The sequence below is a fragment of the Bacillus rossius genome, chromosome 2, assembly GCF_032445375.1.
Source record: "Bacillus rossius redtenbacheri isolate Brsri chromosome 2, Brsri_v3, whole genome shotgun sequence".
Classification (NCBI taxonomy): Eukaryota; Metazoa; Arthropoda; class Insecta; order Phasmatodea; family Bacillidae; genus Bacillus; species Bacillus rossius.
This window is the reverse complement of record NC_086331.1, coordinates 103,770,053-103,781,774: the sequence shown is the minus strand read 5'-3', so window position 1 is coordinate 103,781,774 and position 11,722 is coordinate 103,770,053. Positions and strand designations below refer to the sequence as shown.

Genomic DNA, 11,722 nt, shown 5'->3' with positions numbered 1-11,722 from the left:
TTACCTGGTTATTGTAATAAAATATAATGGATGTTCCGAAATATAAGATGGTAACCTTGCTCACAAACAAAGAGAATCTCCTTGACTTAATGAGTGCACCTAATAGGACTATTCATATTACTTTATAATATTTACAACACTTCCCAGCACACCTTGAAATTGATGATAATGAATCTGATTTGATACTATCACAGAATGGTAACAGTCAATTAAGTGACGTCATACGCAGACATAAACAGGGAAGAAGGTGTTACCAACACGCTTGAAGGGAATTTAGTTAAAATGTATCCTAAAAGACCTAAACAATTGAACTAATTTTAAATCGACTATGCATTATAGCTGCATAGAAAATGATAATAAGAATTTTTACATAAACATGTTCTAGGCTTTTTTTACAATTAAATCGACCATAAAATACGATTATAGACGCGGGTGATAAATTGTTGAAGTTATAAAATTATATTGCAATTTATTTCAATGCAGTGTTTCATATTTCATAATTTGTGCACAAGAATATCTCATTTTTTTAAAAAAAATATACATTTCAATATACCATTTTACGAAATTTTGTGTCTGTTGAATTTAACTCAAGCAAAACCACAGTGCAATGTTTACACCAACTGATTTTGACAGTTTTATTGACATTTAGTTAGTATGCCACTGCTGAATTTAATGCGCAGCAAACAATAATATAACCTTGATCGTAAACTTTCGTGGCCAGAGTTATTAACACCTTTTGTATTCTGGGTTTAAGCCACATCCTTACTAATTATGTACTTGATGTTTTAATGTGCCTTGTTGCAGTCATTTTCAAGGTCGATTAACAAATGAGGCCTCGCCACCGATTCTTCATACTACCTTCCGGGACACTTAGTGTGTGTGAAACCAGAAACTAAAGTTGCTTTGTGCTCTGTAATTCAAGATGGACCCCAAACTTTTGTAGATTCACTTGGATCAATGGGTGGGGTGTGTGTTATGTGGGATAAGTTAGGCATGTGGGTTTGTGTGGGCGTTGTTATATGTACTGTAATTCTAGTTTAAAATTCTGTTTTGGTGTACAGCATGGGAAGAGAGGATAGTCCCTACCAGTTAGATCGCTATCTGACATGTTATGAGTGTCGTGTTGGTGTGCATTAAATGCTTGTTAGTGTGCTGAAACTCATGTAACTGATTAAACTTGAGTGTGACACATAATGCAAAGCACCAGATGCATCATGTGACAGTTCAGTGCTTTCCTAGATAAGTATGAGCCCAGCCAGTCTCTCGGAGGCATATTATCATGTAGATCGTACATTTTCTCCTGCGGGAGGTGGATTTCTGTGAGGGCAGCGAATTGCATTTGTCCTTGTTAACCAGAAGACTATCAAAACTACACACAACCAGTGGTGCACCAGCAGCTCACTGGACTTGCAAGCTGCTCGTGCCACCTGTCACTATGCCCAAAGTTCGCGGATGCTTTTCCAGCTATTCATTTCTTTTGTTTCAGTGTGTCCTACTGTGGCAGATCAAGGAAACTGTCATGTTCATTCACCCCAAGGTATATATAACACTTAGGGTGAGCTACTAAATTCTTGGGCAGCAGCATCTCTTTTAGCCTATGATACTGCCATTCCTTCATATTCTCATAGCCGACGAAAGCACCAGCGACTTCCAAGAGGTGATATTTGCTATTTCCAACTAATCCAACTGTTTCACTCGGCTGGATCCCTGCATTCGCAACCAGTAGGAAGTGACTGATTTCAGATGGTCATTGCCTAATTAGATCACTGGGTGGTGATAGCTACCATCGATCTAACTGGTGCATCAGACAGTGTCCCCAGCTTTGGAACCCATTCCTAGGGTGGCTGGCTCAGTGATGCTCACACTATGGCTTAATCTTTGATAATGATGCTAATGATTATTGTTAAACAAAGAATTCCAGATATTATTTCATCTGTGGCCATCTTCTCTGTTGATATCATGAGGGTGTATTCTGATTTATATAGTTTCTCTAATTAATCTGTGGTGGTTAACATTATTTATGTGTTGGACTATCTCAAACTGGGTGGAATGTCCAGTTTCATTGTAATGCTGTGCTATGTCTGATCAGTATATGTTGCATTTGATGTATAATAAATGTTCATTTAGCTGAATGGAGGCTCTTGTGCCAGTTAGTTCTATATAGGTCTTGTTGCAGGCAGGGGCGTAGCCAGGGGGGGGGGGGTTAGGGCTTCTAACCCCCCCCTCCCCCCCTTAGACCCCAATTATTTTTTTCTTATCTGAAAGCAGGTTAGCTAAACGCCTGGGTGCCTTACTGCTATCACCAGGCCACTGCACTGGAGGGGAAGAGTAAGCGAGCCCTACCGATTCTCCTTCCCTTCCCCTACCCCTGTCGCGAGCAGAAGCTATAAGGTTGTGATGCCGTGACGGGTCCCAAGCTTTCAAATATCTTACACCTACTGTATTTAACCAGCGCGGTAATTATAAGCAGGTGTTGACTGGGCTTTCAAACGTGTAAGGATCGCTGTGTGTGTATAGAATTGAGACAAAGACATGGTGTCATGTAACTCTTCAAGCTAAAGCTAATTGTTTCCAGGAATAGATCAGTTCTGCCGAAACACAACCCTTTTTATTCCTTTTTTTTTTTCGTACTGTCGAGCTTCGAGCATGATTTATGATTTTGAGTGGATGTAAACAAGGCACTTGGATTCATAAAAATATATTTAATAAATTTCTTACTTCATCACTCAAACATTTTTATTAAAAAATTAATAATATTTTTACCATTACAATATTTAAAGTTAAGTACCGGAAACTGCTAAAATAGCACTATTTTACACCTTTAAATCCAAATTTTTTCCGGGTCGGACGCCCGGACTCCCCTGTTTTAATAGGGGGAGGGGGGAACCATGATTCTTAACCCCCCTCCCCCCCCCCCGCCATTCACAAATCCTGGCTACGCGACTGGTTGCAGGAGCTGTGTACCTTATAAATTCTTGGGTGTTTATTATGCAGTTCTTTTGCTTTCACAGTGTCTAAAAACGTATTCGGTTTACTGATTGGCTTTGAACTGTTTATAGCCACAGTCAAGTTTATTGCACCTTCAAAGCAAATGCTTCCTGATTGGCTAGACCAATTATGGCTAACTTCACACTTTTTGAGAACCAGACATCATTCTTCAAACTAATCTATGGGCCAGACATACATGAAGAAATATTACATTTCTAGCAAAGAATTTTTATCGCATTATTCTGTAGCGAAAACAGTAAAATACAATATGTGGCATGTCAAGAAGAAAATAAAATAATTCTTTCAAGCACAGTATTTAGAAAAAAATAATAAATACTAACTTTTTTATCTCAGAAGAAACACCATGAAACAATAAAGAGATTACAAATATATATAATTAATATTTTTTTTTCAATATTTCGGGGATAATTAATACCATGGCTTCATAACAGTGTCTGCTGACAACCTATACCTTTAAAACATTTATCTTTATATTTTTTTATTCTGTAGTTAATTATTTTTTCTTTAAAATTAATAATATAAATTTATTTTTAAAATTAAAAGAAATTATGAGGAATACTACTTAGGCTAAATTTTAATAAGTCATAGCATTTTTTCAAATCTAATTTTTCATGATTCCTTAATTTTTTAAATTTAAATCGATAATAATGCCAGGTCTATTAACTACGCTAGAAATGCAAGGATGCAAATAAATGTAAGACGCAAACAGTTGAATAGCGATGTTTTCAAATGCTTTATCGGCTACAGGAGACGCAACAATGCAACCCAAGCATCGGCCAACTTTTCAACTTTTTTCGTTTCGGCTTGCGTTTCTTTTTGTCTTCCATGTTTAAAGCGAAGTGTTTTGAAAACTTTTAAAGACGCAGACGTTATTTCCATAGAAGGTCGCGATGTTATAATTATTATATACATAACGTTTTACTTGCTAAACCTCCCCTCAATGACAAATAATAACACATTGAAATCAAATTATTGATCATTTTATAAGTTTTCATAGTAAGCACGTACAAACAAATGAAGCCCGGGGAAGAAAATTGTTTTCAGCTGTTTTAGAATGTCAAGTTGTACGCTGATGACATCTTGCAACTTCCGTGTTTTATAAACGACCGTGATATTCATGCTTTGGTTGCGTGATGCACTGTGCAACAATGCACCTCTTGCGTAGATTATAAACCCGGTCTAACGGTGATTGAAAATTGGTTTCTGCATAAACAGACGTGTGTAATATTTTCCTATAAATTAATTCTTTTTGTATTTCTATTTAGAATGATAAATAAAAACAAAATAATAAAATGCTATATATATAGCATTTTATATATATTTTATTTATATACATATATATTAAACACGTACATTTTTGAAAAGATTCATAGATTAAAAAAAATTCAGAAAAAAATTGAAGTTTAATTATTGAAAAAAATATATTTTTTATTTCTTTTACTGGCAATGAAGTATTGAAAATAGAAAAATATATAGTACCAATATAAAGGGAAAACAAAGCAATATAAAATCGTAATATTTACTAATATGTAAAACATTTATTTAACTCAACTATATTATACATTTTTTTTTAAAACCAAAAGGATGATATACAAAATTAAAAAGAAAGTATAAAGAAAGTTTAAAAATTTGATAAAAGATTTCAACTTTTATTTGTAAAGTAATTTTTTTATCAATTAAAAAGGAAAATTAATTCAAGAATGAAGAATATTTTAGGCTTCGGAAATAAAAAAAAGCACTGAAAAGATTTTTCAATAGTAATTTTATTTTTTTTTTGTGAGGGAGAGGAAATATCGAACAACAGTAGTGGCAAATATTGTCAGTGACTTGTGGCTAACGCATTTTTATTTTCTGTGGGCTGTACACTACAGAGGCTTGAAACTGTGCCTATTCGAATCGCGTGCGACGCAGAGTAGTCAATGAGCACGGCCTAGATGTACCGGACTCTCGTAGAAATTTATAGGTCATGCACATTTTTTAAGTGTTGGGAGTTTTAACACGCTCTCCGAACATCTGCTTAGAAAAGTTCAAATCTTATGAATGTTAAGCACATACCTACATTATTAAGAGCTATGCTCGTTGTAGCCGCCAGTCTTGTGCTTTTAAATAACTGAATTTTGGCGACTGGGGTCTAGTGATTGGTTGGTGACCTTTACTTTAGACACCACTGCTGGAGGTTTTTTCAAGCATGCGTCCGCCTCTGAGACTAGCAGTGAATCGCAACAGAATTCAGCGTAGTTTTATACTCACGCATAAACGGCAGGAACTTTATCGAGAAATCATTTAAGTCAACTCTTTTATGATACTTTGTAAATTAAATTATTTAGAATTAAACTTCCTTTTCGAGAAGAAATTTGTTGTTGCATTTAGCGCGGTTGTGTGATTTTTGTGTAACGAACTATTTCAGACTTTAAATAATCATCGTTATTTATATATGTACATATATATATGTATTTATGTATAGCAGTTGGCATATTGTACGGTTTTCACTTTACTCTCCTAGATTGCCAATTCGCGAATTACCTTTGTGGCAAAATGTTTTTTAGTAGCGCTAAGCTTACCGCTAGCGTGGTGCACCACTGGTTTTAAGACTATCTATAAATTAGCCAGTGTAAGCACGTGTAAAGCCATAATTGTGTATTTAATATCATTTTTGAAGTTTTTAGTAAGAAATCATTTTTATTCATTTTGCTGCTTTTACTTCAATATCCTGTCAGCTTATAAGTTTGTTACTTTGCGCCTGTGGTGTTTTCCCGACGCGCAGCATCTGATATTTCTTAAAGAATTTAGGGTCGTCTCAAATAAAATAATTGTTCGTCGTAGAAGTCGTGAAATGGCGGCACCATTATTTTCCCTGTACGACTGGAACAGTGTAATAGATCTTGATTGAAAGAAATTTATTTATGAACATTTTCTTTAGTGAATTTCGTAATAATACTACGCAACCCATTCGTGCCGATCGTGGTAGTAATGTCTCGGGACAGCGGTAAAATCCATTCACTATTTAACTGCAAACCATCATCCTTTATACTGACCAAAGGCTAAAAGTACCATGTTTCCCTTAGTCGGCGAAAAACGTAATTTATCGCTCATAAAACGTGTCCTCCCATTTACAGCAGTGCTCACAGTTCAATGCAGACTCAATTAAAGTGGGCGAAAAACTATCAGCAAATTTTAGTTCACCACTTCGTGCTGCAGCCATAAAAACTGAAACAGCTTACCAGTCTAGCTCATGCAATACTTTCCACATTATGTTAAATATATTTTTAGTTTTGTTCTTAACGAAACTCAGCGGCAGCAATGCAGAACGAGCGATTCGTGGCTTGTGTAACCTAGCCCAGTTCGTAGCGCACAACCACGCGCCCGCGGTCGTCAAAGCGGGCACACACGCGCAACTGCGCCGTAAAATTATTTTATCGTGCACGCTTCGTGGCCCGCTTCCGATTTCTGTCACATTTTTTTTTTTGCAATGGGTTCACTTGAAAACAGTCAGTTCCAGTAAAATAAATTCATCCGCATTGCTGCCGGAAAAGGTTAAGTTCGAAGAAGTGAAAGCCAGCTACGCAGGGCGGGGCAGGAAACTTACTCGTGGCTGTGACGCTGACGGTCTCGCAGCTCAGGAACATCGTCCATGATGTGCTCGGTTACACTCGCGCACAGCAAGGGAAGCTCACGTAGTTTCGGTTCCCTGCAAGAATTTCCGAACATTTCCGAAGTTTTGCGTTTTGGTATTAACGCCACTTCAGCCGCTAAATCAGAAGTTTCCAATGAAAACAAGCATGTTGTGACTGATCTAACCTAACCTAACCGTTCGATTTTTTTAATTTCAATATTTGATAGAAATCCGAAGTTGCACGAACGTACTAGGGAACCGAAACTACGTGAGTTGTAGGCTTCCGCACAGCAACGTCCGCCTCGGTCGCGCTGCCTGCCGAGTCCATCTTCCCCGCATATTCCTCCTCGAGCCGAGCGCTCCACCAGCTATTGTAGTGAAATGTTTTTTTTTTTTAAATTGTTTGTGTGGTTAACGGCTTTCGCCCACAACCAGAACTATATATTATTCGAATCTTTATCATATCGTAGCAATCAAATCTCTTAATGTAAATTAACACCCATGCCTCACCCGGGACTCGAACCCAGAACCCCTCGCACCGTAAGCCGGAGTGCATCCGACTACGCTACGGAGGTCGGCTATTGCAGTGGAACAATATAGAAAAGTCGTCGAAAAAAAACGGGAGACACGTTATGCAGCGCATTCTAGCGGCAGGGCCTGGTCCTACGCCATACAGACTGCACGTTTATTTTTTTTTTTCAAGTTTTCTGCAATTTTAATTATTTATTGTGGCTGGAAAAGTTCGTGCAATGTTTGGTTGTAACAGTTAAGATGTTGCTAACTCCTCGAAGTCGTTTTTGAAGTTAAAATTCCTTAGGCGCGTTGCTGCCGAAGTCGTCTTAGTGTGGCGGCATTATATGTATATATTCGCTTATAGGTATAAATAGGGGCAGGCTTTTTTCGCGAAAAGATCTGAACGTCTACTAGACTGCAACAAGGTATTCCCGCACCTGTGGTTTCTTCCTTGTGATTGGCGGCCGTCTGCGAGAGAAGTCGTTGCCTTATTTGACCGAGCCACTCAGCACGCGTTTTACTTACGCACTGAATCACTGTGATTGGTGTTGTTACAATCGCTATGTACCTGGGAGGAACTCACCCAATCACGAAACACAGGCAGTGCTACAGTTTTTTAACTTTCATCTAGTCTCCAAATCGTTTCGCGAAATCTGCATGCCCCTAGGTATAAACAACGAACGACATAAATCCTTATCGGTGTGGCAAATAAATCTCTATGATGGCAAAAATGTTCTGGAATAAATTTTATAAACTTTAATAATCAATCAAAGAAATAGTCACAACTTAAATAATAAGTTATAATTTTGGGATTGTACTGTTTATCACAAAATATTTTACGAGTATTTAAATATGTGTGTATAGCATCGCGGTAGTATGTGTGACTTCAGCATAAAAAATTTGGGCTTGAATCCCGTCCGGTTCAAACACTATTTTACATTTTCTTATAATATTTTAACATCATAGTTAAAAAAAAATCACTTTATTACGTGTTATTGTTTAAGTAAGTGTTATAATAGTAACTTTGGTTATTTGAAACTAGGTAGGCATGTAAAATGTATTTTTTACTTACAATAAAAATAATTCTTGTAAACATAATTGAAGTGATTGATTGGGTATATGTGAATGTGTGTATACACCTAAATATAATTTATATATAAATATATAAATATATATTTGTATTGTTTGTTTGCATGATTTTAATACAAATTTAATGTTTCATTCCTTGCTTGATGAAATTTTACACAATTGGCCTTCAAAGTAAGTAGAATGTTATTGACGTCTACATAAGATCCTAAAAAACACCCCCCATTGCCCTTTCCCACCCCTTAAAGCGGAATTTTGGTACTACTTAATGCAATTTTGCACAATTTCAATTTAAAATAAAAGGGATATTACTGTCTTCATCTAATTGTGAAAAAAGTGTGTCTACAACCTTTATGGAAACAAAAAATTTCAATGAATATGAATAAAATATGTTATATATCTGCAACATTTCATGCTTTTAAATGTTTATTCTTTTTATGTACAGTAAGGTTTTTATGAGGATTTAAGTAAATATTATATGGCAATTTTCTAAAATAGGCACTCTTATAAAAATTTATATAAAATTCTGAAAATTGTATTTTTGAGTTTCCTTCAGTCTATTTTATGACTGCTAAACACCATTGCGCTATTTCAAGTAGTTTACCAATAGTTCACTGTTCTGAACAGTTAGTAGAGTTTAGTTAACTACATTTAAAATGCTGTAAATGGTTATATATGATTAGTTGATTTAAGTTAGCGACATTACAAACACTTAACGATGTTTTTCGGGACAGTAGTACTTAAAAAATACAATTTTCGGGGTTTTCTTTTTTTTTCCCCCTTCAGATGAGCTCATATTCTAGGAAATTTAATATTTTATCATGTTTCACGGGATTATTTACGAATTGAACAATTAAAAAAAATTCAGACTTGAAAGTTAAGTATGTTTCATTGTTCAAAGTTGCAAGATCTTTTTCCTTTCGTCCTCATGCTTAAGTTAGGTAAGTTTTCGTGATCTTGTCAGCGGGAGACCTGCGTCTCCGGTAACGTCAGCACGTAAACGCGCCGCGGCACAGTTTGGCCTCCCTGGCCGGCCGCCTCGTGGCAGCCGCCAGTACGTGAGGCCTGGGAGCGGAGCACCCAGGCCACCCAGGCGCCGCCATTGCCGCCTCTGCCTGCCACGTCACCCGTGCCCCAGCTGTTCCGGCAAGCCTCGCCGCACACAGACTTAAGCTGGGTTTACGATTGATTTCCTTAAGAATTATAACTTAACATCGAGCACGCGATTAAGTCAAAACTACATTTTCCAGTTTATGATTGACATAGAAGTCGCTAATTCCAACCAATCACAGCACAAAACACATGGTCGGCCATTGTTCGAAATGGAGAAGCAGGTTTGAAATAGGTTATTGACAAATGGGATATATTTTTTTTCGAAATGGATGATGATTACAAATTACAAATATACGAATTCTAACCAAAAATACTGCCTCGCTCGGTACAATACCAAGACATAAACTTGGGGGTGAAAGGTTCCGGTTTGTTGTGAATGGTCGCTTCCTTTAAGTCTTAACGAAAAATATAAAATATAACAATTTCTGTTAAGTATTAAGTCATCATATGGTTCGCACACGACCCGTCAAAATTCACACACGACAATCATAAACCATTCCACTACTTTACATAGAGTCATATGGTAAGTACACGACTAAGTCTTAATTCTTAATTCTTAATTTTCAATCGCAAACCCACCTTTACAACTCTCGCGTGTTAAAGACCGCGTGTTTGATTATTTCCGCGACGAAAGGTGTCGGGACTTTTTTTTTTGTGCAGCCCACGGAGGAGGCCGGTGCACGCACGAGTTGGACTCGCTGTGGAACTTGTCATGTTCTTGCGGGTATTTAAGTGTGGGCATTAGACGTAGTGAATCTTCGTTGGCGAGGTTGGCCGTTGAGCTGGGCGGTGCGTGGCACATAAACTTAACGTAGTTGGAGAGAGACAGATAGCTGGGGAAGCCTAAGATGCACATAACGTTCTGCCATTCCCGATTAGGCCTACACCCGAACAATTCACCTTCGGCCAACCTCGGGTGTTATATATGGACTTATATTTCTCTGTTTATTTTAATGTAGCTATACTTTACCTAACTAACCGTCCATAGTGTTTTGAAGTGTTCTGATGTAGCTAACCTAACCGACCACTTTTAATATTTGAATTCATTTTTCCTGCGCAAAAAAAAAAATAAACAAATCCCGAAGTTGGCCGAAGGTGAATTGTTCGGGTGTAATCGGCAATGGCAGAACTTTATGTGCATCTTAGGTCTGCCCAGATAGCTGGGGCAGAGGAGACCACGAACATGCCGTTCTAGACTCGCCAAGGAGTTCAGGCTACCCGTGCACGGAGCGAGGTGGTCGTCTGGCGAGCCGGCGGAACACCCGACTGCAGGACTCCAGAGAGAGGCGCGTCGCGGGTCGTCCAGTACCTACTCGTGGAGCGAGTGTGCTGAAGCGCGGCCGAGCGTCGCCGTCCACTTGCGACTCGTCTCGTGACTCGTCGCTCGACCTGAGCTCGCTACGAGGCGAGTAACCACCGCATTCCGGCGGTGGTTCATTACAATTTTTAAAGTCTTCTACGCATGTTCTGTAATAGTCTTCCTAACTCAGCTGCCGTACGTAATTCACGAATAACTTAGTAGTACAAGGTTTTTCTGTTTTAATATTTTTAATATTTTTGATCTTCAAATTTGGTGTGAGATTGAATGGTTTAGATAATTTCCTGGTGTTAAAGTGGCCTTGTTAGTTTGCGAACCATGGTATTGAAGTGTGAGTAATGTTTTAACTCAAATGGTTCATGTTGTTGAGTGGCCGAAATATTTTAATTACATATTTTCATGTTTTGTTCAGCTCACCTTTTCATCACTATTTCATTATTTTTAGTTGATTTGTAATATTCCTATTTTAAAGAGATATGCCAGGGGTTATTAATAGTAAGTTTTAATGTGCGCATTTCTTGTTTTTATATTGTTTATCAGTTTCCAGAGTCCCCGTGCGTTGCGCCCTCAGAAAAATAACGACTTCAAGGCAATCGTTGTAAATATTATTGGTCTATGTTTTTTTTGTATCTTTCGCATTGAGTCAAATAAATTTTGTCACCTCGTATGCCTCCTGTAAATTCTTAAGTACTTGGTCACCCGTCCCTTTCGACGTGTGCATCAATCTTTATGTCGATATATTTTTGTAGATTGCGAAAACTTGTTTCAATTATGAGTACACTGTTTTCATACAAATGTATGGAGTGTGAATTAATTACTCTACGACAACAATATTCCATACGACGAGAGAAAATCTGTGCCGAGATCGCCTATTGTAATACACGGGAATTTGAATCTGGCGGGCGTTCTACAGGACAAGCCGCTAGGATCGCTGCAGTCAGGTGTCGCCAGCGTTGCCATGTTAAAGGGCTTGAGTTTACTATATTGTTATACTACAATATTTGGCTCCACACTCCCCATGAAGGCCGCCTCGGACGCCGTCACACCAGCGCTCTTGTGGCCGCGTCCAG

The 11,722-nt window shown here is 37.8% G+C and overlaps 1 protein-coding gene across 2 annotated transcripts in view; it reads right to left on the bottom strand.

Moving 5' to 3' along the window:
• Positions 1-246, bottom strand: part of LOC134529540 (beta-arrestin-1) — a 95,497-nt gene extending 95,251 nt beyond the window's left edge. The window contains exon 1 of one of the 2 annotated variants that reach the window (XM_063363742.1): positions 153-246. The gene's annotated coding sequence lies outside the window, so the exon portion shown is untranslated. Of the gene's footprint in view, positions 1-4 lie in introns of both variants that reach the window. The other variant, XM_063363741.1, reaches the window with a different exon arrangement.
• Between the last annotated feature and the right edge of the window lie 11,476 nt (positions 247-11,722).